Genomic DNA, 27,517 nt, shown 5'->3' with positions numbered 1-27,517 from the left:
GATGGTTTTCGCAAATTGAACTCTTTCTGTTGAGAGAGCTGAGATGCAGCACTATGATCGAAGTAGCAATGGAATGAGTAACCATATTTTTTATGTTTTAAACTATTCTCAGAAAACTAAGACACAATGCCTTGAACAATACACTTGAAATGGGAGACAACATTTGCCCTCAGTTGCAGCTTGTGGATTTACAAGACAACCAGATTGCATACGTAACAGTCGGTTCACAGTACAAAAACACATTGATGTGAGACATTTTTCTTTCTAATCTGACATGCTTCGGCTCCGTTTTACCTGACTTATTCATTACTTCACTGCATTTCCTTATTCTTTTTTCAGGTAAGATAAAAAATACAATGTGATTACAATTGCAACTTCTATGCAGCAGGTGACAGTGATATTTAAATTATTCAGATTAGTGCAGAGGAACTTCTCTTAGCAGAGGTGCTACTATTGATAGCAACTGGAAGTACAGTTCTGATTTTGTGCCTTATAGGGCTAGCTATATATGCAATCCCGTCAAGCCAAACGCGATATCCACGCACACCAGCTGCAAACAACAATAGCTCCAATTCAAAATGACGACGTGCAAACCTCCAAAATCCAAGCACCAAGTTCAAGCAGTCCCATGATTCCACCCTACACGTACAAACGACAAGAGAACCAACGAAATATGCAGGACTTGAAAGCGAACACGTAACAGCAGAAGACTAGTTTAATCAGTTGTAGCCTCATGTGAGTTTTCCATAAGAGCTTCATTGTAAGAGAAAGAAGTTTGGAACTTGATTTTGGTATATTATTTGGCTTGACCCTTCAACTCTATGCTTTTTTCACTGAACTGTTTTTTTGGATTGTTGGGCAGGATGTCGGTGCTCCTGGAGCAGGTTTTATTGTGTGCAACACTGGCTTATGAAATGCTGTTGATTCCAGGTTGCAGTAAAGTGTGCCAACTGCAGGTTTTAGGGGGAGTTTCTTTGTGATATTGAGTGCTGGAAACGAGCAGTCCAACTTAATTGCCATTAACATGTGAGGACTTCATGTGATCCAAGGTTTATGAGAGTTGATACGGATCGGGTTATGGTTTAACTGTTTCTGGTAGGATCCCATGCTATGATTCACCGCAGCAGCAACAAGAGCAGAAGCTTCCTCTGCATTTATCCTTGCCTCCTCAGTTTTTTTTTGTAAGAGACTCGTCTGACATAATCCTCTTTTCAACATTTCAGCCACTTTTGAGGCGATCAGGAAGAGATAGAGGAGATACAGACTCAACTGATTTCAACAGTAGTTACTGGCACATTCACAACAGGGGTTGCAGTGGCGTTAGCAGGAGATATATGGTTGCTGCTAAAAGGGGTCAACTATGACCATAGATGGAACTCTATAAGCACCGGTGAGCCTTTCAAGCAACTGATAATTACCATCAGAATAGAAAAAGGAACCATTAAAACCAAGAAAATCATCCTCTTCTTCTGCAAACTTGTTTCCATCAAAAGAAACATCCCTGGGGCTATTTATTTCCGATTGAATAATTTTGGCACTAGGAAGTTTGTGATCTTCAACAGATTCTTCAGAGTGCACAGCTTTTATCTCTTCACCAGTGACAATAGAAGATTTCTTGACTTCATCATGCTGTATGATCTTCTTGAGAAGTTTCTGCTGAAATTCGATTTGATTGAACTTCGGAATGCAATTGTTGTTGTGTATTGGCTGAACTGATGTCAATATCCTCAGATAAAAGTTGGAAACCTAAACCCTTGGCTAGAGAGCTTAGTTTTCCATCTTTCTTTTGATGGACAATGTAACCCAATAACTCGTTCAAAGAACTCACTTGTAGATCAGAAGCTACATTATCCACACTAACTTGCTTACCCTCATTAATAATTGTAATGGAAGATATCTTCTTGTTCAGTTTAATCTTCTGAGCTTTCATCAATAAATTTGACCTAAGAAGATCAGATGTGCTCTTTGTGCCACGATAATTTTGGATTAAAACTTTCTTGTGATTATCATTATTCCTATCCATTTGATTCACAGGATAGTGTTGTGCCAACACTCTGAGAGCTTTAAGAGCTTCCAAACTTTTTTCTAGTTTCTGAGGAGTGTGATGATCTATCAATAAATAGAAGTACTGATGGCTTATTTGCTGGTATTTTCTTTGTAAATGGACAATGTATTGATGATCATGGTGAAATTTAGGGTTTAATGAATTTGGGTTGACTTTTGGTCAAAATTGACCAAAAAGTCAACTGTTGACCAGAGTCAACAATTGGTCAAAAGTGTCATTTTTTTTGTATTTTTCTTGTATGGAAACATATGTACTGGTTTAAACAACGACATGAAATAAATTGAAATGGATTAACAAATGGTTGAAATTGGTTTCACAATTGGCTTGAATGTTTGACTTTTGAAAAATAACTTGACTGATAATGTATATGAACAAGACCATGAAATAAGACCATAAGGTTATAGTGTCCATGAACCAATAACGTGACTGGCAAGTGGTTAGAAACACAAGAAACTTGGTTGTTCAGATGACCCAGACCATAGATGTATCCACAATCACAACACCATGACTTTGAATCAAAACCAATCCTCATATAAAAACAAAACAAAGTTAGGCCAAGTATGCCAAACAAACATAAAAAATTCAGGAGCAAAATCGGGGTATGACAGTTGCCCCTATTTAAGCGTCTTCAACTAGAGAATATGAAGCAGGATGTTCTTCATATGATCATAGTGGGAGATGGTTAAATACTAAGAAGACCCGGATTTTGATCCTGAATCCCCATGGAACAATGCCTATCAGCATCGTCAAAGAAGCAAATCTCAAAAGTAGAATCCGTCTGGTATGGTGAAAATCGGTCTGAGTACCGAAACATGAAGTTGACCTGGATACCAAAATAAATGGTAACACAGGAATACCCATGGCCTGAACGCCGCGCTAAGCATCGGAATATGTGAGTATCAATATTGGTCTGATCACCGGAAATCTGGTCTGAACACCATTTCGATCTGGAAATCGGAAATAACTGGCCTGAACGCCACTTCGGTCTGGATACCGGAAACTTCTTCGATCTGAAAATCGGGAAAGACTGGCCTGAATGCCACTTCGGTATGGATACCGGGAAAACTGGCCTGAATGCCATAAGTACATCGACCTGATCGTCGGAAACTTCTTCGATCTGAAAATCGGAAATTGGCCTGAACGCCACTTCGGTCTGAATACCGCCTCGGTCTGAACACCGGAAAATTGGCCTGAATGCCACAAGTACATCGACCTGATCGTCGGAAACTTCTTCGATCTGTAAATCGGAAATTGGCCTGAACGCCACTTCGGTCTGAATACCGCCTCGGTCTGAACACCGGAAAATTGGCCTGAATGCCATAAGTACATCGACCTGATCGTCGGAAACTTCTTCGATCTGAAAATCGGAAATTGGCCTGAACGCCACTTCGGTCTGAATACCGCCTCGGTCTAAACACCGGAAAATTCTTCATGTTTATCCGCATCGGCGAAGATAACAAAACAGTGATAAATGAGCCGACACGCATGCCAAAGACCTATGCTGGGGATAATACTGCTTGATCAGGGCAAGTATCCAAAGGGGACAAGACTATCAATACCACAAAGAGGGGATTACATCTACCGGTTTGTAGGCAGAAAACCACAGAAAAGCAACCAGTCATCGACCAGGATGAGCACAAAGGGTTAATTCTGCTAGGGGATGAAAGTGGGATTTTACAGCTACCAGTTAGTAGGTAGAAAACCACAAAGATAGGACTTACAACTACCGGTTCGTTGGTAGAAGCCACAAATTCCGCTGAGGATGAGATGAATGAGTGCCGGTTAGTGAGCGACTATTCATTTATGCCCCAGGGAAGCACGGGAGACAGCCAACAAGAAGCCAATTTAGGATCGATCCAAAAAGGCAGACTGAAACAGGACTCATCCTAATGAGGAACAGAACTCAATAGGGAAAACCCATCCCGTTAGGGAGGGAACGGAAACAACCGTCATCCACGAGGATATAACTCAGTGGGGAGCGCAGAAGGAAATGGTAGACACTTTCTGCTTAAGGGGTAGACTCTACATGGAGAGATCCGACACACCCACTTCTGCTAAAGGAATGGACCCAAGCTTGCAAGATGCTGCCAACTTCGAGGAGTAACACTGCTGGGGAAACCCACTCAACTAAGGAGTCACTTGTTGGGAAAGCACCAACCTCTCAACCATGCTGATGAACCCAATTCTGAAACCGATCCAATGGCGCGAAGCTAAACTCTTTCCAACAAACCAAACTTGGTTGGCCACCACGGCCTAGGGCTAATGGATATGTTTGCAATGTTGATGCATGAGTTTTTTTGTTTTACACAATGCCCCATGATCATGGAAATGCTATGCACTAATGATGCAATATGCTATGCTTATCTAAATGATGAATGCATAAACACACGTCTCCTTCAGAGACAACACCGGGGAACTCCAGGAACTGTGCTGAGGATCCTATAATCACGTCAACTTCCACCCTGCTGGGAAAGACAAACCTTGCTGAGGATGCACTCCATCGAACCCGAACTGCTTGGAGATTACCCTGCTAGGGGAGGCAATCCATTCTTATCTCTACTGGGGATGATTTTCTCCAAACCCGATCCGCTTGGGGATAATAAGTCATGAACAAACTTCAGTCTGAGCACTGGAAACAAACTTCTGGCTTGTCACTTGGGATACCGAGAATGTTTTATGCTTGCATGCGTATGTTTGAATTTTACGATGGCGTAATGCTCCGTGAAAACGGAAATGCTACGCGATTTGGGAGGATGCAATGCAATATGATTCTACATGCAGGGATGCGAAATGCTGGGGAAAATGCCAAGCTGAAGCAAGGAATCCCGTTGGGGAAATGATTATAATCTTCTGGACCCTGGCACTACTGTTGGAGATACACAGCATAATGAACTATGTGGGGAGATGACCGACCGCGCGGTGTTCTAGTAATGGCGAGATACCGAGGCTCTGACTGGGGAGAGAACGACGCTGTAAAACTGTTGTTGGGGAATCAAAAGTGGTTCTGGCAACCATAATCTACGGGAGATGACTCAGCAGGGGGAGGCAAACACCGATACGGTACCGAGGTTATGCTTCCAGGAAAGAGATCATCGATCTGGGATTGAAAACATCGATCTGGCATCGAACTCTGAGGAACAGCTGCTTCTGCTGGGAAGCTACAGTCTGGTACTGTCAACTTCGCTGGGGATATACAGTCTGGCACTGTTAACTCCGCTGGGGGTATACAGTCTGGCACTGTTAACTCCGCCGGGGAGTGTATAGTCTGAAACAACCGCTTGGGGGGGTACAGTAGTGAGAACCTACTGGGAATCTTAAGGAAATGCCCCGAGTGTACCTTTACAGCAATTTTAAATGTTCATTGAGCATGTGCCTGTAAAGCTCTTATGTTTCATGATGCAATGTTTATCAAAAATTCGGACGTCATTTTTGCAAACAAAATAGTAAAATAAAAATGAACACAGAGATGTACTGAATAACATGATTTTATTGATTGAATGGCCTCTGAATAGGCATTTACATCAGGAAGCAATCCCTGGAAAGAGGTAATCGCACAGAAGATAAAAAACAGAAATTAATCTAATGGCAATGTGAAATGGATTTCTATTGGGTTCCAATTCTGCTATGACTCGCTCATCTTCAAGATCCTCCAGGTGATCAGCCTTCTGAAAAAAAATGATTGGACCGTTTCCTACCCTTTGAAAGTTTCCAGTCATCGACATGAGATGAGATTCAGAACTAACTCAGAACGCAGTCATTCGCTTAATCCCTAACTTTTGCCTGGATCGCCCTTTTCGGGTTTTCAATCCACCGGGATACCCATTTTTGCCTAAGTTGCCTTTTCAGGTTTTCAACTTACCGGGTGTACTATCTTTTTTATTTTTAATCCCTAATTTTTGCCCGAACCTTTTTCATTTTCTTGGTTCGTCGGGATGCCCATTTTTTGCCTGGACTACTCTTTTTACTGTCCAGCGGGTCTATTTCATGCGAAGTATTTTTTAACTGCGTCTGAGTTCACCGGGGAAGTGAAGTCTTCACCATCCATCGTTGCAAGCATTAAGGCCCCTCCATCAAAAACCTTGGTGACAACATAAGGTCCCTCATAGTTAGGAGTCCACTTGCCCCTGTGATCTGTCTGAGGGGGAAGGATCCTTTTCAACACCAAATCTCCGACTTGGAAACAACGAGGACGCACTTTCTGATCAAAGGCTCTCTTCATCCGACTCTGATACAACTGCCCATGACAAATGGCTGCCATTCGCTTCTCTTCGATAAGACTCAACTCGTTGAACCTTGTTCGAATCCATTCAGCTTCATCTAACTTGACATCCAACAGGACTCTTAGAGAAGGAATCTCCACTTCAACAGGTAGAACTGCTTCCATACCATACACAAGGGAGTAAGGGGTCGCCCCGGTCGACGTACGTACTGAAGTGCGGTACCCATGCAAGGCGAAGGGTAGCATCTCGTGCCAATCTCTGTACGTAACGACCATCTTCTGCACAATCTTCTTTATGTTCTTATTTGCTGCCTCAACAGCACCATTCATCTTAGGACGATAGGGGGAAGAGTTGTGATGCTGAATGTTGAAGTTCTGGCACAACTCCTTCATCATTTTGTTATTGAGATTGGAACCATTATCAGTAATGATTCTCTCGGGAATCCCATAGCGACAAATGATTTCCTTCTTGATGAAACGGGCAACCACATGTCTGGTGACATTCGCGAATGATGCTGCTTCGACCCACTTGGTGAAATAGTCGATGGCGACAAGGATGAAGCGATGCCCATTGGAAGCAGTCGGCTCAATCTTTCCAATCATGTCAATGCCCCACATAGCAAACGGCCACGGCGAAGACATCACATTCAGAGGATTCGGCGGTACATGCACCTTATCAGCATAAATCTGGCATTTATGGCACTTCCGAGCATACTTGAAACAATCTGATTCCATGGTCATCCAATAATAACCCGCCCTCAACAATTTCTTAGCCATTGCATGTCCACCGGCATGAGTACCGAAGGAACCTTCATGAACTTCCTGCATTAACATGTCCGCTTCGTGTCTGTCCACGCATCTGAGTAGAACCATGTCGAAGTTCCTCTTATACAGCACATCGTCTTTGTTCAAGAAGAAACTGCCTGCCAATCTTCTCAAAGTCTTTCTGTCATTGTTGGATGCCCCTGCAGGGTACTCTTGATTCTTCAGAAAGCATTTGATGTCGTGATACCAGGGCTTATCATCAACTACCAGTTCAGCAGCAAACACATACGCGGCCCTGTCAAGGCGCATTACATCGATCCTGGGAGCATGGTTCCACCGAACCACCTTAATCATGGAGGATAGAGTAGCAAGAGCATCTGCCATCTGGTTCTCATCACGAGGTATATGATACAGCTTTACTGTTGTGAAGAAAGTCAACAGTCTTCTCGTGTAATCTCTGTAGGGGACCAGAGTGGGCTGGAGAGTATTCCAATCACCATTCACTTGATTGATCACTAGAGCTGAATCTCCAAAGATGTCCAGAGTCTTGATTCTCAAATCAATGGCTTGCTCGATACCCAAGATACAGGCCTCGTACTCAGCTTCATTATTGGTGCACTCGAAAGTCAGACGAGCGGTGAAAGGCATGTGGGCACCTTTCGGAGTTGTAATGACAGCACCAATTCCACTTCCTCTGGCATTGACGGCCCCATCAAACGTTAAAGTCCACTTTTCATCTGGATCAGGTCCCTCCCCAACAACTGGCTCTTCACAGTCTTTCATCTTGAGGAACATGATGTCTTCATCTGGAAAATCAAACTTCATTGGCTCGTAGTCTTCAATCGGTTGTTGAGCAAGATAGTCTGATAGAATACTCCCCTTGATGGCTTTTTGGGATGTATACTGGATATCATACTCTGTCAGTACCATTTGCCAACGAGCAACTCTTCCGGTGAGAGCTGGCTTCTCGAATATGTACTTGACTGGATCCATTTTGGAGATCAGTAAAGTTGTGTGAGTCAGCATGTATTGTCTCAATCGCTTAGCAGCCCATGCAAGTGCACAACATGTCTTTTCAAGCATTGAGTATCTCGACTCGCAGTCTGTGAACTTCTTACTCAAGTAGTAGATGGCATGTTCTTTCCTACCTGTCTCGTCGTGTTGACCGAGAACACAACCCATGGAATTGTCGAGTACTGTCAAGTACATAATCAGCGGTCTCCCTGGGACTGGAGGCATGAGGATAGGAGGATTCTGCAAATACTCTTTTATCTTTTCAAAAGCCCTTTGACAATCGTCGTTCCACCTGATAGCCTGATCTTTCCTCAGCAATTTGAAAATTGGCTCACACGTGGCTGTTAGGTGAGAGATGAACCTTGCAATGTAGTTCAACCTCCCTAAGAAACCACGGACTTGCTTCTCTGTCCTTGGCTCAGGCATCTCCTGTATTGCTTTCACTTTGTCAGGATCTACCTCAATCCCTTTTCCGCTAACAATAAAACCCAGCAACTTTCCAGATCTCACCCCGAAAGTGCACTTGTTCGGATTAAGCCTCAGCTTGAATTTCCTTAACCGTTCAAACAATTTCTGCAGATTCACCAAATGTTCTTCTTCTGTCTGAGATTTGGCAATCATATCGTCCACATAAACCTCGATTTCATGATGAATCATATCATGGAATAGAGTCACCATAGCTCGTTGATATGTTGCCCCAGCGTTTTTCAGACCAAACGGCATCACCTTGTAGCAGAAGGTGCCCCATGGGGTTATGAAAGTTGTCTTCTCCATGTCTTCTGGTGCCATCTTGATTTGGTTATAGCCAGAAAATCCATCCATGAAGGAGAATACCGAGAACTGAGCTGTGTTATCCACCAAAACGTCGATGTGAGGTAATGGGAAATCATCTTTAGGGCTAGCTCTGTTCAGATCCCGGTAGTCGACACACATCCGTACCTTTCCATCCTTCTTAGGTACGGGAACGATGTTCGCGACCCATGGCGGATAATTGGTAACCGCTAGGAACCCTGCGTCCAACTATTTCTGCACTTCTTCCTTTATCTTTACAGCCATCTCTGGTCTTGTTCTTCTGAGCTTCTGCTTGACCGGAGGACAACCTTCTTTGAGAGGTAAACGGTGTACCACAATATCTGTGTCAAGCCCTGGCATATCCTGATAAGACCAAGCGAAGACGTCAACATACTCTTGCAACAGTTCAATCAACCCCTTCTTCACATCATCTTCCAAAGCAGCCCCTATCTTGATTTCTTTCTTGACTTCCTCGGTGCCAAGATTAATCACTTCAGTAGACTCTTGATGCGGTTGAATAACCCTTTCCTCCTGTTTTAACAGCCTAGCAAGTTCTTCAGGGAGTTCGCAGTCTTCATCACCCTCTTCTTCAGCTTGGAAGATTGGATTTTCGAAGTCGAAGCGAGCCATAGCAGAACTGTTATCAATAGGATCCAGTGATGTGCATCTGCATGAGTGATGGTATGTGCTAGTGAGTGAAAACTAAACAAAACATTGCCATTTTTTTTGAAATTTTGAAAACTGTAAAAATAGAAAGACAGGGAACGAAATATTTGAATGCAAAAAGACGTCCTTTATTTTTGATAAAAAAATGCAAGTGTCACATAGATGAGCCCTACAATGAGTCATTACGCCCTGGGCGGAACGTAAGACTTGGACATGCATGAATAAACAAAGAAAAATTACTCCTCTAGAAGAGTGACTTGGACAATTTCCTCGGAAGACCAATTGTTGATGACTTCACCCGGGATCCTCGGACGCACCCAGTTGTCGATGTCGCAATCACTATCCCCATCTTCATCGTTGATCGCCGAGATCTGGCCATATTGGATGACGCCAGCACTGGAGAAAGTAATCGGCCCCTGACGAGTCTGAAGCGCTGGAGTTGTAGAAGTCAGCGCTGGTTGATACCCAATCCCGAACTTGTCATCTTTCATTGGTAACTCCAACAGACGTCCCCAACTGGGAGCAACACCTGAATCCACCAAAGCCTGTGCCTGCTTGAAGGATGAGATAGAGGCACCTGCTTTAAATTCTTCCACCGGAGCTGCATCCTTGATCTGAACCGACTCAAAGACTTGACAGAGAGTCTCATGAATTTCACCTTCTACTTCTACATACTTGAATGTAGACAGGTTACTTACCAGTATGTCCTCCTCACCACAGACGGTGACAATTCGTCCATTGACTAGGAACTTGATCTTCTGATGCAGTGTTGAGGAGACTGCCCCAGCATTATGGATCCAAGGACGACCCAGCAGGCAACTATACGAGGGACTGATATCCATCACATAGAATATGGTGTTGAAGGTTTGTGATCCAATCTGAATGGGCAATTCTACCTCTCCAAACACCGACCTCTTAGAACCATCGAAGGCTCTCACCATGAGATCAGAAGGCTTCAAGACCAAACCTTCTACTTCCAACCTTGACAGGGCTCTCTTGGATAGCACATTGAGAGAGGAACCTGTATCCACCAGAACGTGAGATAACACAGTGTCTTTGCATTCCATTGAGATATGCAAAGCTTTGTTATGGTTGCGTCCAGCTGGTGTTAAGTCAGAATCAGTAAAGCCCAGCCCATTACTCGCATGAACATTTGCAATGATCCCTTCTAGCTGGTTTACTGAGATCTCCTGAGGCACGTATGCAGCATTAAGGACCTTCAGAAGTGCCTCCCTGTGTGCCTCTGAACACAACAGGAGTGAGAGAATGGATATCTTAGACGGCGTCTGAATCAACTGATCGACTACCTTGTAATCGCTTTTCTTTATGATTCTCAGAAGCTCGTCCACATCCTTCGCAAAAGTGGGCTCAGAGCCGGCTTGGGGTGCAGAGGTACCCTCATTTACAACTTGCTTGCCTTTGGCCTTAGCCGCGGCATCAGCACTATCATCTTGGGTAACCGGTGGTGAGAACAGTCTGCCACTCCTGGTGAATCGCCCGATTCCACCAACATTATCCACTGCGGGACCTTCAACTTCGAGTTCAGACTTTCGACCCTCTTCTACCTTCAAAGGTCGTTCCACCCCATGATCGTGTGTGTATACACTCCCCCCATAATTCCACGGAATGGCCCTTTCACTTGTGAAAGGTAAAGGACCAGGGGTTGTGATTGTCATGGCGGCAGGTCGCACTGGTGGCACTGGTTGCGCTTCTGGCACACTGATCTGATTAGTCGGGTAAAAGATGGTGATAGTAGCGACATCATAGTCATACTCGAGAACCTCATTCATTGAAACAAAAACATCCAGAACACCGGAATCAAGTTCAGTTACATCAAAATCAGGCACATTGTTTGGTATATCATCAACAACATTTGGAAAATTAAATACATCAATGGGAAATACACAATCAGCAGGAACAACATCTGTGAATTCTTCAACAGCATCTTCAAATACCTCTTCAACTACCTCTTCAGCAAACTCTCTGACAGACAGGTCTTCAACTTGGAGGGTACCATTGTCAAGCAAGACCTGGATACCCTGCTGCAGCTTCAAACAATCCTTACCCTGTGTAGCGCAATCCAAACAACCTTTCCCACAACCGGGGAAAACATCGGCCTTCAACAAGCATTCCTTAATTTCCAACAACGGAGTCTTTAACTTCAACACATCCTTAACAGACTTGGCTTCTTCCTCCAGCATATTAACGTTTGCACCACCATGCTGTGGCATGGGATTATTGACAACATTTGGAGTCGGTGCAAGGCTGATAGCCTTTGAATCAATGAGGTCCTGAACTACGTGCTTAAAAGCTTTGCAGTTCTCAATATTGTGGCCAGGTGCCCCAGAGTGGAAGCTACACCTAGCGTTGGCATCGTATCCCACCGGAAGTCTACCCACAGGAGGAGCCAGAGTGCGTAGCTGCACAAGTTGTAGCTGTTGAAGATTGGCAAGCAGTTGAGCGCACGACATTGGAAGAGTGTCGAAACGCCGGTCCATCATCCTCTGCCTCTGTTGATAGGTGGGTCTGTTACCTGGTTGTTGTTGTTGTTGTTGATACTGAGCTAGTTGACGTTGTGGTTGTTGTGGTCGGTATTGATTCTGTTGATGTTGTGGTTGCTGTTGTTGTAGTGGTGCTGCAGCCGGAATGGTCACAGCCGCAACATACGGTTGCTGACGATAGTTTTGAAAATTATTCCTCCTGTTTTGATATGAAGATGCAGAATTCACACCCCCTTCCCTCTGCTTCTGTCCTCCCATAAATGGCTTCTTTACCCCAGATGAAGATCCACCTCCATTGTAGCTCTTGTAGGTCTTCAGGTAATTCTCTACCCTCTCTCCCGTAGAGACCACATCAGCAAAGTTAGAGGCATTGCACCCCACCAGACGCTCAAGGTAAGGTCCAGGCAACGTATTCATGAACATGTTGGCCATTTCCTTTTCCAACATGGGAGGTTGAACACGGGAAGCTGTCTCCCTCCAGCGTTGAGCGTATTCCCTGAAGCACTCATTGCTTTTAAGAGACAGGTTCTGGAGTTGAGTTCTGTCTGGGGCCATGTCTGCATTATACTGGTATTGCTTCACAAAAGCCTCTGCCAAATCCCTCCAGCAACGGATATGGGCTCTATCCAGCCTCATGTACCATTCCAGGGATGCCCCAGCTAGGCTGTCCTGGAAGAAATACATGAGTAGCTTCTCGTCATCAGAGTATGCAACCATCTTTCGGAAGTAGGCTTGCACGTGGGTCTTCGGGCAAGAGCTACCATTGTACTTGTCAAAGATTGGGACTTTGAACTTTGGTGGGACCCTCACGCCTGGGACCAATCCCAAGTCAGAAACATCTACCCCCAGGGGGTTTTGTCCTTCTACCGCCTTCAGCCTCTCCTCTAATCTCCTGAACATGGGATCCATGCCATGGCCCATGCCAAAGTCTTCCGGCAGCAAGAACTGATCATCTTGATCATCGTGAATAGGTTGATGATCAGGATTGTTGTGTGGGATTGGGATAGGTGTCGGCCCATTAACCTCTCCAATTGGAGGATCAGTCACGACCTCTGGTTGAGTAGTTGCAGGATTCCTTTGTATCATTTGTCTAATCTCTTGCTGTCCCTGCGCTACTCCCTGGACCACGTCCATGAACTGGTTCATGCGGACCCTCATCTCTGCGAGCTCTGCTTGTAGATTCTCCATTGCTCTTTGCTGGTTTCTGCGGGTACCGTACCGGTGAACTCCTGAATCGGCTATCCTGCTGATGGAACACCAAATAATATGAGAACACCGCGGCGACACCTGTTATGCAAGAATATGCAAAAATGAAATGTTAATGCAATGACATGTTTATCACTTCAAAAAGGTATTCTACCCCCTTAATTCCAGTCTCACGAGAAAATTGAGCCATAAACTTCGGAGATCAAGATGCAATAGAGAGAAGGTCTTCATATAGATAAAATCAAAGAGAATGGCCTTAGCCGATAGTACATTAAAAGAGGATCTCCACAACAAGCCTGTGGATCATCACTACACAACAACAAAGCAATAAGTAAAGGGAGGAACAAGAATCAGGACTCAGCCTCCTGTGTACAAACCATAAGGACCGCTCCTCACTTCAGCCAGTAATGCTATCGTGTCGGGATGATCTGGAGATTCTGTCAAACGCCGGATAAGTAGATTCCTCTTGTGAATGACTCCATCCATCTCATTGATGTGCTCTCTGTAGTAATTCCCATCATCTTCTCCGAATACCTCTTCAAGTCTGGATTTCTTCAAACCTGCCAACACCTTAAGTTCTTCAATCTGTCCTCGAGCCTCATTGAGTTGATCGGTGATGTAACCATTGGTAGAACGGGCACACAGAAGCTCATGGTTCTTCTCTTTCAACAAAGTCTTCAATTTCTCCATCTGACCAGTCAGTTCGGTCACCATCTCCTCCTCCTTTGCCTTCCGAGAAGTTGAAAATGCATCCCATCGCTCTTGCCATCCTGCCAATTTACCATAAGCATCCATTAATTGTTGCTTGACTCGCTTCAACTCAGAACTGGATGATCCCAAGGCCTTGTCTGTCTTCCTGAAGAAGTCTACCTCCACAGCTAATTTCCCTTCTGCTTCCCCTTGCAATCTGACGGCTTCCCCCTTCTGATATTCTGCCTCATGGAATTGATGCATATAGTCTTGCAACTTCACACTTAACTCCGAGTTTTCGACTTGAAGCTCCTCCATGGATTTCTTCAATTTGTCATACTCCTCTCGGCTCACCATTGTTGACCGCGCAGGAGTCGGTGGATACAAAGGTTCTTCTATAGGAAACGGCAGACCCAACTCTTCGACTCTTCCTTGAAGCCACTCTTCATACAGAGGATAAGTCCTACAATCTCCTTTTCCAAGCACAACTCTTCCTCTCTTGATCACCTTGAGCCAGGCCTCAGCTGCCTTACGGGATACAGTCAAATCAGGCGAAGAATGAAAAAACAGTGATTCTTCCACGTCCTTTTCCAAAGGCGGAGTTCTTAAAGCATATCCAAACTGTCTAACTGCTAGAGAAGGATTATAGTTGATTCCTCCTCTTCTTCCTACCAACGGTACATTTGGGAAATTCCCACAACTGTGAATAATATCTGCCCGAAGCAAACTCCTGTCAGACCACCAAGAAATATCTTCAGCCCTCAACCCCATCAATCTCTTCGACCAACTCAACGAGTCCTCGACATCAATGAACGCTCCTGATTTGGGTAGGTGAGAACTGAACCACTTATAAAACAAAGGCGCACAACAATTCAACAATCCTCCTTTTCTATTCTCATTTCTGTGGTGCACTGAATGAAAGAAATCTCCTAGCAAGGTTGGCACTGGATTACCCAACACGAAAAGGCGTATTGCGTCCATGTCCACAAATTTGGCAACATTAGGGAACAGGACAATCCCATACACACAAAGAGCCAACACAGCATTGAAACCCCTCTGGTCACCATCTTCAAGCTTCTTCTTTGCCTCTCCCAGTAAGAAACTCAAATGAAAACCGCTGACTCCTCCCTTCTGACACATATTAGCCTTCAAGACTGATTTCCCCAAATATGTGGCCGAAGCAACCATGCTGAGATCGGGTAGAAGCTCAGAACTGTAGAATAACAATTGTGACTTAATAGGAACTCTGAGAAAACTGGCAATCTCCTCCAAAGTAGGGACCAAAATATAATCCGGGAATGTGAAACACCTCAATGGAGGGTCATAGAACTGCAGCAGTGTAAAGAGAGCATCGTGTTGATCTTTGGAGAGAACCGTGACGAAGCTTAGAATCAAACCGTAATCTTTCCGGAATCCTTCTAGAGAATCGTGATCCATTGACTTCATCAGCTGTTGAATAGGCTCCAAACAAACCACTGGAAACTTGTAAGCGACGTGTCTCTTTCTGCCAATATCCATCTCAGGAGAACCAGAAAACCCCGACCGGAATCAAGAAGAAGATGTAAACCCCCTAGAAATGGATAAACATGTGTTAAATGATATGAATGCAAAATGATGTGATGCAATGCAGTGACATGGAAATCAAGGTTGCTGTATCCGCTTGAACATCTGTCGGGTTGCACTGTCTGAAGAGAAAACCACTGAAGAGTATAACACAAAACCCAAAACTCTGCTCCAGAAAACCGGGTTGGTTGGAGGTTAAGGTTTCCTGAATTTAGCCCGCCCCTCACTGGTAGGTTCTAAGAACAGAAGTTTGTCAGTTTCAGCCCTTCAGTCGAGAATAATACGTTTACCACTGAAGGTTTGGCATTATTACGGGATAAAAGACCTCTGCTGACTCCCCTCAACAGGATATCCTAAAGCAAGTTCCCAGTCTCGGGGTCCTCGGATTTAGCAACGAGAATGCGCCCACCAGAGCTAACATAATCACGTCTCGGAGGAGAGGCCTCGACTGAGTTCTCGGGAAATGGTCACCAGAGTCGACGATTTCTAAAGGAATATCTGTCGTTATGGAACACCCATAGGACAAAATATATCCAACAGAAACCTCGTTTGGGTGTGGTTCTTCACGAACGACTTAACGTAGCAACATGCCACGCAAGCCTCATGAACATCCACTCTAAAATCTGTGTGTACACTCAAGCCTGGGTAATGGGCTTACCTCTCATAGAACACCCCACCCCAACAAACAGATAAACGGCAGCAGATACAGCAAACATATGTACATGAATGCAATAAGGTAAAGCAGGTAAATGCTGAAAATAAATAACTGTACAAAAGAATAAACACCCAATAAACAAGAAACCTACAAAAGCTAGGAGGGACTCGCTTAGGGAAACCAGGTCCCCAGCAGAGTCGCCAGCTGTCGCAACCCGAAAAATACGGAGGTGCGAAAAAAACAACCGGCGAGAAAGAAATGACAGAAGAGTCGCCACCGTGCGTTATTTATCCCAAAGGAGGGAAAGGAAACGCTCGAAGTAAACCTGAAAGAGGAAAGGAAAATATAAGGTCTCGCAACCAAATCTTGGGTTCGGGAGTCGATTATGCGAAGGGAAGGTATTAGCACCCCTACGCATCCGTAGTACTCTACGGGATCCACTCTTGTTGTTTCTTGTCTAAAGGGTGTGTGTTTATCTAATGTACTATTTACTAGAAGGGTCAAGAGAAAAATGACTCGCATAGATATCGCATCCATTGCATACGTATCTCATCTGAATATGAGAATCAGAGTCTTCGTAGCTCGGGTACCTATGAGTTAAGGATAAGTGTGCTCGCTAAGACATCGCGTCTTATGCCTACGTATCTCATCGGGAATGAGAATCAGAGCAAAACGTAGTTCAAACAACTACGGGAATAAGGGTCTCGATTGCAACTAGGGCAAGAGAAAAGGAAAGTCTCGATCGCAACGAGGGCGAGAGCAAGGATCGCAACGAGGGCGAAAGCAAACAAGGATTAGTTGTTAGTCGTTAGTCAAACTCGGCAAGACATCGCATCTTGTGCCTACGTATCTCATCTGAACATGAGAATCAAAGTTGTCGTAGTTCGGCTACACGCACGCCAAACAAACAACACACAAGCAGGCAAACATGGAGCCTGAATGCCAATCACTGGACTTACATCAGCATCCGAACCAAAACACACACAAAAGGGCAAACGTGGAGCCTGACTGCCAATCACTGGACTTACATCAGCATCCGAACCAAAACACATACAAAAGGGCAAACGTGGAGCCCGACTGCCAATCACTGGACTTACATCAGCATCCGAACCAAAACACACACAAAAGGGCAAACGTGGAGCCCGACTGCCAATCACTGGACTTACATCGGCATCCGAACCAAAACACACGCACACTGGAACCCGAATGCCACTCGATGGACTTACATCAGCTTCCAAGCACACAACAACCAAACAAGTTAATAGGGAGTCGGGAACTCGAGCCTATAACTGTCAAGCACACACACAAAAAGAAAGAAAAGAAAGGTGCCCGGAGTGGTCTCGCACGACCACCTGCCTACATACCTCGTCTGGAACAAGGATCAGGGCGATGTAGTTCCCCTACATAGGGGTTGCCATCTGAATATGGACTTAGAAAGGAGGACACCAGTTGTGTCAGAGGAGAGTGGGCGATGTGTTCACGTCCTAGCAGTAGGTGTCGCAGCTCACTGAATCGAGTCTTAGGCAGTTACCTCTTTGCAATAGAACGGACTACATGCCACAAGATCGGAGACGCTCGGAAAGGTCTAGAAGTGGGGAAGCTCTGCCCTAGAGTTGTCATGCAATATGTACTTAAGTGTTAGGATTTACAAATGGGAATATCTACCTAATGTTAGCATGCAAAGGAATATGGGAATCTTACCTATGTTATCATACAAAGGGTTCTATCTAATGGGTGCTACCTAATCGGAACAAGAATCGACGAATGGAGCAAGGAGAAGTGTTAGGGATAAAGGTAGATGGCGATGCATGAAGCAATCGACTTACAAGGTTGATGGCGATGCATAAAGCAATCGACTTACAAGGTTGATGGCGATGCATAAAGCAATCGACTTACAAAAGGGGTGGATGAATACGTGCTGGTTCTGTTAGGTTTTGAAAAATGATTACTCGACGTTGGATCGAGGTTTTGATCTTGTTTTGAAATGGTTATCGAATATTCATTTTAATTCTTGTATTAACAGGTGAATAAAGAATGAAAGAGTAAATTTTATACATTTCATGGGAGAGGGATACATTTGTTATGAATGGGGGTTGTCATGGCAATCAAGCAATATAAATATATGCCTCATACATCATACAAGTAGGCAACGATCAAACAATAAGATATTTAAACAAGTATATGATCAAATCAAATAATCAAAGAAATGAAATGAATGAGCATTAAACAATGTATGAGTGTAGGTGCAAAGAAACCGGCTCATTGTAAGAAAGCCCAAAAGTAAGCTATGTGAGGTTGATGGCGATGCTTAAAAAGCAATCGACTTACAAGGGTGTAAAAAATGGGCTCGATATTAAATCGAGAAAAATATGATTTTTATAGTTTGAGAAAAATGGTTTTTTGAACTAAATTCAAATACAATAACTATGCATTATTAACAAATGAAATTATAATAAACATAAAAAACAGATATTAACAAAATACTAAAAGAATAAAATTGCTAAAGGAAAATACCATCAAACAAAAAGCAAAAAATTTCCACATATAAGTATCGAACCCTCTCTGTTTAATACTATGAAACTAACCTCTTTCCACTAGACCACTCAACAATATTTGCTATTGGTATACTATGTTAAATATATGAACCGGACTAAAAAGATTTAAAATAAAATAAAAAAAACAAAATAAACATTTTTATGGGTTTTTTATTATCTCTGTTAAAAAAATAAAATAAGCTAAATAAATAAAAAGTAAATAATAATAATAAAAGAAAATAAAAACATATATTTTTCTGATTTTGTGTTAAAAATGAAATAAACTAAATAATAAAAGAAATAATTAAAAATTAAAAAAAGAAAAGAAAAAAAGAAAAAAAAAGGAAATGGAAACAGCAAGCTCGTCTCCATCGTCTTCCTCCCTCGCTCTCCCTCAAACTCTCTCAGGCGAACCTCTCCTTTCTCAGCTTATTCCCCCCCAAACCCTACTCACAGTAACCGAACCTAAGTACTACGAAGAAGACAAAGTGCAAACGACAAAAACACAACCCTAAACCCAGTCCAAACTAGAATCATCAATGTGAAAGAAACACCAATCGCGCAGAGATACATCAGGCTTGGAAAGTAGTAAACATGCATCTGAGTACGGAACAACAAAAAAAAGTAAGAGTTCTACCAGATTGGGATGTCTCGGAAGTGAACGAACAGGTACGTGATCCTCCTTCCGCTTTCTCCTTCGTTGCGCCTTTCTTAGGGTTCGTCCTCTCTTTGATTTTCGTTTCCTTGTTTCTCTGTGAACAGTGGCCGCCTCCAACCTTTAGAAATTAGGGTTTTTTCTCTTTTGATTTTTTTTCTCTCCGTTTCTGTTGTGCTCCTCCTTCTCTTACTGATTTGCTCTCTATTTATCCTCTGTGAATTAGGGTTACAAATTGGTGCCCTTGTGTTCAAAAGTAGCTCTGCAAAGCACTTTGGATGCTCAGAAATTGAATTGCCCTATCCATGTTAGATTCAAGAAAAGGTATCCTTCACAGACTTTCTTCTCTGCTTTGACCTCATACCAATTTGGGATGTTTTTGGACTTTTCCCTCTGACTGTTGGTTAATGGTTTTGCACTTTAGGTTTTGCAAATTGACTGATTAATGTGTCCCTTTTTACCGCAGTAAAAAAATGGTGAGCTTGGTTTGACTTCAACATCTGAAGGATGGTTTGATGATTCTTCCTTGAATTTTAGTAGCTTCATGGTGAGTTGGTTTGAGTTTGCTCTGAATTGGTATGTATTTGGCATTGAAATACCTTGCAGGTTGACCTATTATGATTTGAAATGCAGGGTTTTGTGGGCTTGCTGCAGCAGGGTGAGTGAGGTCTGCAATTGGCCAAATTCTATTTGGTATTGTGCTAACCGATTCTTGTAGGTTGTTGCAGGATTGGATCATGTTGAATGCTGCAGATGTCGCTGGTGCCTCGGAAAGATCCAAGCTAACAGATCTTGCAGGTTCAGATGGCAGTGAAATTCCTGATGCATTATCTTGAAGGGACCCTAAAGATTGGACAACTTCCTGTTATGGGTGATGCTTTTTCTCCTGTCGGCATCGCCAATCCAATTCGGTTAGTTTTCTCTTGAATTTGATTGCTCATGATAGACTTAATCCATTTGTGACTCCGTTCCATTTCTTCATGATGCTGCATGCATGAATCGCAAGTGAATATGATGGTGATTCGACGATGGTGGAATCGTACCGGTCAAATTGTTGACATGAAAAAGCAACTTTTCCAATTTCAAAAGGTTACCAATATCCTTAGGAATAAAACCTGTCAAATGATTAGAGTAAAGCTCCAAAACTGTGAGATTTGTAAGGTTAACAATCCCATCGCCAATTGTTCCGTCTATTTTATTCAGGGTGTTGAGTTTGTGTATGTTCACTGCAGGTTCAATGACTGGACTGGTTCAACATATCTGCTTCTGCGGCAGTAGCTCTGACTGTGATACCAACAGATCTGTTGGTGGCATCCTCCATGATACCAAGTTTAATGGATTTTCCAAATTCATTCCAGAACTTAGTGTATTGACCTCTCTTCTCATCAATTTCAGAAGACGACTCTCCTTTCTTTTCTTTGTCAGTGGACTCATCAGGATCCTCTTCAGCAAGCTTACGGATCATATCAAGAGCTTTCCTAATAAGTTTCCTTTTTTATTGTCCTCAGACTACTGTGTTGTTGAAGCATTTCTCGTGATACATTCAATGGCAAAGTGTCTGAATCAACAAGACCAATCAAAAAGCTCAGATACTTAGGCAACAATTCATCAAATTCATCTGAAATGAACACTCGTCTAACATACAACTTCAAGTTTGATTTGTTTGAATTGTGATAACTTTCGTACAAGTCCTGAGGTGCTTTTGGTGACGCATAAAGGACTGCTTTGAACTCGACATCACCTTCAGCAGTAAAGTGGCTCCATGATAAAGGTTTGTCGCCGCTAAAATCCTTGGCAAGAGAGTTGTAGAATTTGGTATACTCTTCCTCTGTAACCTCCTTTGGACTCCGCAGCCATACAGCCTTCACATCATTTAAAAGTTCCCACTCATAAGTTGTTTCCTTCATTGTCTTTGTTTTAGGCTTTTCTTCTTCGTCTTCACCTTTATCAGCATCTTCTTCATCTTCATTGGTTTAACATGGTTTCACCTGGATTATTGCAGCAAGCTATGGTCATGGTTCATGCAGCATAACCAGGTTGGTTTTCTCCACATGCTACAGGACATATTTGGGTTTGGTTGAAGGATGTGGTAGGCCAGGTTGGTCCATTATACCAGGATTGATGCACCCTGTGATACAAGCTGCTGTAACTAGACAAATGGTGGGTTGAATTGTATGCAGGTGAATCCCAATCGTCATCATAACTGAGCTGCCATAAATCTCTTGAGCTAGACTAGATAATTTGGAATGTTGGTGACCTTGTGGCAGGTTTGTTATAGGTCAGGGCTGGTATGAAGTTTCCTGAGGTTGGTTGTTTTTGAATAATTGTTTGTCTTGCAGGTCACAGGTTGTAACTTTGGTGAAATTCGTTGGATGGTTGGAAGTTCGGTTTCACGAGCAAGGCATTCAGTAGCATCTAATGAATTGCCGGTTTGAGTTGCAAAAAAGGGGTGATAAGCCACTGCTAACATACTGTCAAGATTGGAACCGAAGGTTAATTTAATGAACTTCCATGCTATTGGTTTCAAATTGAAGTCAGCTTGTGAACATTGTGTCTGCTGCTAACTTTGTTGTTTGTTGCAGGTTCTATTTGTTTTGTTGTGTTGAAGAGCAGTTATCATGAGTTTGTTACGAAGCAACTGATGTTTAAGAGTTGCGAGGCTTTTCGTATGCATCAGAGATCGCGGTATGACCCCATTTGCGGAAGGAATTCCAATAAGGCCACACAATAACGTCAAAAATCCCGAAAGAAGTAAATCATAATGGTAAGAAGATGGTTTTCGCAAATTGAACTCTTTCTGTTGAGAGAGCTGAGATGCAGCACTATGATCGAAGTAGCAATGGAATGAGTAACCATATTTTTTATGTTTTAAACTATTCTCAGAAAACTAAGACACAATGCCTTGAACAATACACTTGAAATGGGAGACAACATTTGCCCTCAGTTGCAGCTTGTGGATTTACAAGACAACCAGATTGCATACGTAACAGTCGGTTCACAGTACAAAAACACATTGATGTGAGACATTTTTCTTTCTAATCTGACATGCTTCGGCTCCGTTTTACCTGACTTATTCATTACTTCACTGCATTTCCTTATTCTTTTTTTAGGTAAGATAAAAAATACAATGTGATTACAATTGCAACTTCTATGCAGCTGGTGACAGTGATATTTAAATTATTCAGATTAGTGCAGAGGAACTTCTCTTAGCAGAGGTGCTACTATTGATAGCAACTGGAAGTACAGTTCTGATTCTGTGCCTTATAGGGCTAGCTATATATGCAATCCCGTCAAGCCAAACGCGATATCCACGCACACCAGCTGCAAACAACAATAGCTCCAATTCAAAATGACGACGTGCAAACCTCCAAAATCCAAGCACCAAGTTCAAGCAGTCCCATGATTCCACCCTACACGTACAAACGACAAGAGAACCAACGAAATATGCAGGACTTGAAAGCGAACACGTAACAGCAGAAGACTAGTTTAATCAGTTGTAGCCTCATGTGAGTTTTCCATAAGAGCTTCATTGTAAGAGAAAGAAGTTTGGAACTTGATTTTGGTATATTATTTGGCTTGACCCTTCAACTCTATGCTTTTTTCACTGAACTGTTTTTTTGGATTGTTGGGCAGGATGTCGGTGCTCCTGGAGCAGGTTTTATTGTGTGCAACACTGGCTTATGAAATGCTGTTGATTCCAGGTTGCAGTAAAGTGTGCCAACTGCAGGTTTTAGGGGGAGTTTCTTTGTGATATTGAGTGCTGGAAACGAGCAGTCCAACTTAATTGCCATTAACATGTGAGGACTTCATGTGATCCAAGGTTTATGAGAGTTGATACGGATCGGGTTATGGTTTAACTGTTTCTGGTAGGATCCCATGCTATGATTCACCGCAGCAGCAGCAAGAGCAGAAGCTTCCTCTGCATTTATCCTTGCCTCCTCAGTTTTTTTTTGTAAGAGACTCGTCTGACATAATCCTCTTTTCAACATTTCAGCCACTTTTGAGGCGATCAGGAAGAGATAGAGGAGATACAGACTCAACTGATTTCAATAGTAGTTACTGGCACATTCACAACAGGGGTTGCAGTGGCGTTAGCAGGAGATATATGGTTGCTGCTAAAAGGGGTCAACTATGACCATAGATGGAACTCTATAAGCACCGGTGAGCCTTTCAAGCAACTGATAATTACCATCAGAATAGAAAAAGGAACCATTAAAACCAAGAAAATCATCCTCTTCTTCTGCAAACTTGTTTCCATCAAAAGAAACATCCCTGGGGCTATTTATTTCCGATTGAATAATTTTGGCACTAGGAAGTTTGTGATCTTCAACAGATTCTTCAGAGTGCACAGCTTTTATCTCTTCACCAGTGACAATAGAAGATTTCTTGACTTCATCATGCTGTATGATCTTCTTGAGAAGTTTCTGCTGAAATTCGATTTGATTGAACTTCGGAATGCAATTGTTGTTGTGTATTGGCTGAACTGATGTCAATATCCTCAGATAAAAGTTGGAAACCTAAACCCTTGGCTAGAGAGCTTAGTTTTCCATCTTTCTTTTGATGGACAATGTAACCCAATAACTCGTTCAAAGAACTCACTTGTAGATCAGAAGCTACATTATCCACACTAACTTGCTTACCCTCATTAATAATTGTAATGGAAGATATCTTCTTGTTCAGTTTAATCTTCTGAGCTTTCATCAATAAATTTGACCTAAGAAGATCAGATGTGCTCTTTGTGCCACGATAATTTTGGATTAAAACTTTCTTGTGATTATCATTATTCCTATCCATTTGATTCACAGGATAGTGTTGTGCCAACACTCTGAGAGCTTTAAGAGCTTCCAAACTTTTTTCTAGTTTCTGAGGAGTGTGATGATCTATCAATAAATAGAAGTACTGATGGCTTATTTGCTGGTATTTTCTTTGTAAATGGACAATGTATTGATGATCATGGTGAAATTTAGGGTTTAATGAATTTGGGTTGACTTTTGGTCAAAATTGACCAAAAAGTCAACTGTTGACCAGAGTCAACAATTGGTCAAAAGTGTCATTTTTTTTGTATTTTTCTTGTATGGAAACATATGTACTGGTTTAAACAACGACATGAAATAAATTGAAATGGATTAACAAATGGTTGAAATTGGTTTCACAATTGGCTTGAATGTTTGACTTTTGAAAAATAACTTGACTGATAATGTATATGAACAAGACCATGAAATAAGACCATAAGGTTATAGTGTCCATGAACCAATAACGTGACTGGCAAGTGGTTAGAAACACAAGAAACTTGGTTGTTCAGATGACCCAGACCATAGATGTATCCACAATCACAACACCATGACTTTGAATCAAAACCAATCCTCATATAAAAACAAAACAAAGTTAGGCCAAGTATGCCAAACAAACATAAAAAATTCAGGAGCAAAATCGGGGTATGACACCCTCTTTCAAAATCAATACAATTTCATTTCCAAAAAGATGCTTTTGTTTTACTTTCTCTGTTTTGTTTGCGTAAACGTCCATTGATTTAACTTGAATTGATATATGCATTTGAATATGATCAATGTTTACCAAAAACGCGTGCATAAAATAGAAATGGCAGTTACTAAAAGACTTCAGGATCGTGGATAAGGTCTAACCATGCTTTCCGATGAATCCAGTTGCTAGTTCTATTCCCCAACAAAAACCAGCTATTTCCCAGAAGAGGTTGGCATCACCAGACAGACTGGTCATCTCTTCCATCCCCAGCCAGGATCTGTTGAGTGTTTCCATCGTCAGACATAAATCAAGTATCCCCCGGCTAAGGAAGGATCATCAATACAAATATCTCCGACCAGAAGACTGAGATTTATTTCCCCAGTAGAGTCCCCTGGAAGAACGTTCCAGACGCATAATTCACTCATTACATCATTTCACATCACATACCTACATACAATTTCATTCCGCATCATATACATTACATCATTCCATATCATACACATGCACGCAATGTTCGCATTTAGTTTCAGACGCGTAATTCATTCATTACATCATTTCACAGCATACGCATGCATACATTGTTCGCATTTAGTTTCAGAAACATAAGACATCTCATGCATCATGACATAGCATGAAGCTAACTTTATTTTTCAGGTCAATTATCCTCCTGACACAATCAGAACAAAGGTCCATTCAGACGGACATCTTTATCAATTACATTCAGGATTCAACTACATCTTTCAGATATACTCCATGTCAACATGCATTCTGACATCCTCCTAACGATGGCATCTATAAGCCCATCCCAGACATTCATTGCAAATACAACATATACAAGTACTAGCAGATATAGCCTAGCATACGGTTCATTCTGATTCAGCTCAACATATGACTTCTTCAACTCAGATACGATCTAGCGTACGATCCATTCTGACCTTCAACCACTCAAATACAGTCTAATGTACGACCAAGTTAGACCTTCGAGTCCTCAGATTCTGCTCAGTGACAGTCTAATGTACGACCAAGTTAGACCTTTAAGTCCTCAGATTCTGCTCAGTGACAGTCTAATGTACGACCAAGTTAGACCTTCGAGTCCTCAGATTCTGCTCAGTGACAGTCTAATGTACGACCAAGTTAGACCTTCAAGTCCTCAGATTCTGCTCAGTGACAGTCTAATGTACGACCAAGTTAGACCTTCAAGTCATCAGATGCTGCTCAAATACAGTCTAATGTACGACCAAGTTAGACCTTCAAGTCATCAGATGCCGCTCAAATACAGTCTAATGTACGACCAAGTTAGACCTTCATCTGCTCAGATGCTACCTAGTGACAGGTACATTTCTGAATTGTAGTCTAGTGTACGACTACCCCTTTTATAAGCAGATTCAGCCTAATGGACGGCTCATTCTGCTCAGATACGGTTTAATGTACGACCCAGTTAGACCTTCATCTGCTCAGATGCTACCTAGTGACAGGTACATTTCTGAATTGTAGTCTAGTGTACGACTACCCCTTTTATAAGCAGATTCAGCCTAAGGGACGGCTCATTCTGCTCAGATACGGTTTAATGTACGACCCAGTTAGACCTTCATCTGCTCAGATGCTACCTAGTGACAGGTACATTTCTGAATTGTAGTCTAGTGTACGACTACCCCTTTTATAAGCAGATTCAGCCTAATGGACGGCTCATTCTGCTCAGATACGGTTTAATGTACGACCTAGTTAGACCTTCATCTGCTCAGATGCTACCTAGTGTACGGTATATTTCTGAAGTGTAGTCTAGCATATGACTACCCCCCCTTTCATCGTCAGATTCAGCCTAATGGACGGCTCATTCTGCTCAAATACAGTCTAATGTACGACCAAGTTAGACCTTCAAGTCCTTAGATGCGGCTCAAATACAGTCTAAGGTACGACCAAGTTAGACCTTCAACCGCTCAAATACAGTCTAATGTACGACCAAGTTAGACGTTCAAGGCCTCAAATGTTACCTAGCGTACGGTACATTCTGAAGTGTAGTCTGGCGTATGACTACCCCCTTCATCACCAGGTACAGCCTAACGGACGGCTCAGTCTACAACTCAGATACGATCTAGCATACGATCCATTCTGATCCCTCACCCCCAGTAACGATACAGCCTAACGGACGGCTCGTTCTGCAACTCAGATACGATGTAGCGTATGATCCATTCTGATCCTTTATCCCCAGCATATTACTCCTCCAACAATACGGTCTAGCGTACGACCCATTCGGATCTTCATTCCTCAGATACTACCTAGCGTACGGTGCGTCCCGAGGTGTAGTCTAGCGTACGACTACTTTTCGTCAGATACAGCCTAACAGACGGCCCATTCTGCAACTCAGATACGATCTAGCGTATGATCCATTCTGATCTGTTATCCCCAGCGGCGTATGACCCATTCTAACTCCCCAGTGAAGTCGACGGCCTAATGAATGACTCACTATACGGTCTGGCGTATGACCCAGTGACACCCATGACTTCAGATATCTTCTAACGTACGACGCACTCTGAAGCTCTCATCATCAAACTTCCTAGATGGCACCTTTAAGCCCATCTCCGTCAAGACTAACTAAGTGACAAGTGCAAATTTTTGGGGCGTTCTAAGTGTTCAATAATCTTCCACCTCCAGACCACGAATGGCGTACATACCATTCTGACTCTCTCGGTTCAAGAATATTGAACAGGGGC

This window comes from Lathyrus oleraceus, chromosome 7 (genome assembly GCF_024323335.1).
Source record: "Lathyrus oleraceus cultivar Zhongwan6 chromosome 7, CAAS_Psat_ZW6_1.0, whole genome shotgun sequence".
Lineage (NCBI taxonomy): Eukaryota > Viridiplantae > Streptophyta > Magnoliopsida > Fabales > Fabaceae > Lathyrus > Lathyrus oleraceus.
Note: the sequence above shows the minus strand (reverse complement) of the source record.